At 36.8% G+C, this 2,681-nt stretch overlaps 1 protein-coding gene across 3 annotated transcripts in view; it reads right to left on the bottom strand.

Moving 5' to 3' along the window:
• The window catches only part of LOC117100088, a 17,191-nt gene extending 14,791 nt beyond the window's left edge, over window positions 1-2,400 (bottom strand). For 2 of the 3 annotated variants that reach the window (XM_033239636.1, XM_033239638.1), the window contains exon 1: window positions 2,276-2,400. The gene's annotated coding sequence lies outside the window, so the exon portion shown is untranslated. The remainder of the gene's footprint in view (window positions 1-2,275) is intronic. The other variant, XM_033239637.1, reaches the window with a different exon arrangement.
• Between the last annotated feature and the right edge of the window lie 281 nt (window positions 2,401-2,681).

Below are 2,681 nucleotides of genomic sequence, written 5' to 3'. Positions count from 1 at the left end.
TCATAATCACGAAAAATGTACATGAAAAACCAGATCACATCCAAAAAACAAACAGCAGTCACTAAGACATACAAAAGGAGCCGACTCGATGGAGTTTAATGTCATACCCAGGGAAGGGCACAGATCTGTTTTGAAAGGTGGAGGGGGAGGGCATTTTGTGAGTCGACACCCACTTCAGCCCCACAATGGTTGGAGCTGAGGTGAGAAAATTTGAGGAAATAGTACCTCTAAATGGCCAGAAATGACACTTTTAGTAAAATTCATCATCATCGCATCACCATTAGTCAAAATGAAGCGCCAAAAAAAAAATTCTCATGATTTTTTATCAGCGATTTTTGACAACCATACAGATCTTATTAATGTATGTGTGTATCCCATAGAAAACAAAGCTTAAAAACATTGTCTTTGAGTATGTACTTTATATAGGCCTACTTCAAAAACGTGATTTCACAACCACCTCAGCCCCACTATGGCTGGGGCTGAGGTGAGAAAATTTGAGGAAATAGTACCTCTCGAGATGGCTTGAAATGACACTTTTATATAGTAAAGTTCATCATCATCACATTACCATTATAGTCAAAATGAAACGCCAACAAATTTCTCATGATCTTTTATCAGGGATATACTTAATATCCAGGACAACTTAGGCCTAATTATAGCTTACTAAGCTTTAACTATATATACTATATTATGATCAACGTATCACAACTTTTTTGCATTTAGCACAAGTTTCTTCACTTTTTATTGTTATTAATATTAATATCAAGTATTACTATCGTCATCATCATCATTGTTATTATTATTATTACTATTAGTAGTAGTATTATTAAACAAACATTTAAAGAAACTTGCAAAAGGATAAAAACGAAATTATACCAGAGTATCGCCTGAGATTTATGGATTTAAGATTTTTTTAAATCACGCTTAGGCCTATGTGTTCTATTAGGCCTATGTATAACGTGTACTGATGCATATTTACATGTTTAGAAGTATTCATTTTGAGTGATCCCAGGAAAGAATTTGTATTGGCTCAAGAATAAGCTTTAAAATTGTAACACTGTGTACAAAGGGGGGAGCCGCGGCTCCCACGGCTCCCCCTGGATACGTCCCTGACCTTATTAGCAGTTTTAATTATATTTACTAATTCTTGGTTTGTTGAAGGCAGACAGACGACAGACTACAAGGTGACAAAGTTATAGCTACAGGTTATAATAATAGAGAAAGTTTTTTGGTTTTTTTTTTGTGATAAATTGGGCGGGGAAGGAAGGTATTATTGTTTGAATGAGGTTGATTTTACAGTGGTCAAGAGGTCTTACCCGGGAGAATGTTTTTCATTTAGATAACCAGTAAAAATAGGAAATAATAGGATGATGAGGATGAGATGATGACAACGAGGATAAATGATGGCGATCGTAACGATGTTGACAAAGAGTGAGAGACACTATAGTCATAGCTGCCAAGTTGCTGGCTTGGGATTGCACACGCACCTCAGCCCCACCATGATTGTGGCTGAGGTGTGGGGTTTTTGTCTTTGTTTTTGTTTTTTGTTATTTGTTTGTTTGTTTGTTTGTTTTTTTTTTTTTAGAGCAGCTCTAGCTATATGGAAATGATTCTCCCAGACATGGAAAAGTTAACAACTTAACCCAGTCATTTAATGGGCCTCAAAGGGCCCCGGTCAGGGTGCAGGATCAAAAGCCCCTGCACAAATCCGCGGTAAAGTCTTAACAATAGAGAAAGCTAAGGACAGTTTGACACAAACGATATTCGTTTTTTGGTCAGGTTTCCATGCATGCATTGAAGACGATCTGTTTCACAGTGGATTCCATCCATCATGATGATATCTAGGCATAAGGGCCTAGGTATGTATAATAGATTATGTTTAATTAATAACTATTTTAAATTATATTGCGCAGTATTATATAAAGATCAATACTATCAATAAATATCGGGGGGCTCCTGGAGATCGGGGGTCCTGGTTCTATGAACCAGCCAAACCTGTGCCAGTTACGCCAATGTCAATCACATGCCAACGATTCCTAAGTTCTACGCCTCTAGTCAACTATAGACCATGGTGATATAGCATTTGCAGTTGCTGCACTGAAATTGGAATGATTTGCCTGTATATTTGCGTGAATATCTATCTAGGCCTATATCCATGTTTTAAACCAGGCTAAATACGCAAATGTTAGACTCGTTTTACTCTTAAATTTGCTCTAAAGTGAGTTGTTCTAGATATTGTTAGGAGATGGGTTTGATTAAAAAAAAACCAACTTACTAACGCTTTATGGTAGGCTGGTCTCACTAAGCACCAATACTAACCCTGTAGATGTCGATGGATGCCGTTATATTTCAAGTTAAAGAAACAGGTCTAAACATCTGAGCTCCTGCTGTTCAAGTTCATTCTTTTGTTAATGAAAAAAATAAGAAATAACTTCCCTCTATAAATTTTAACTCATGCGTTACTGAAAATTATAATAGTAATAACAGTAACATTGTATATTCTGGGTCAAGGTAATGACACTATTGAGGCAAAGTGCCTTATGAATGCCTTGTAGCGGAACAAAATTACAGGTCCTGGGCCTTTTGTTGGCCTAGCCAAGCTGTAAGTTAATTGCCCCATAGTCTAGCATGCCATAAAAAGAGTGGTACATTGCATTTATATTAGGCCGTGTCCTCACTAA

The sequence above is a fragment of the Anneissia japonica genome, unplaced genomic scaffold (assembly GCF_011630105.1).
Source record: "Anneissia japonica isolate Jap-2015-1 unplaced genomic scaffold, ASM1163010v1 scaffold439_len473750_cov173, whole genome shotgun sequence".
Taxonomy (NCBI): Eukaryota; Metazoa; Echinodermata; class Crinoidea; order Comatulida; family Comatulidae; genus Anneissia; species Anneissia japonica.
The sequence above is the reverse complement of the archived record's forward strand: the minus strand, read 5'-3'. Positions and strand labels throughout refer to the sequence as shown.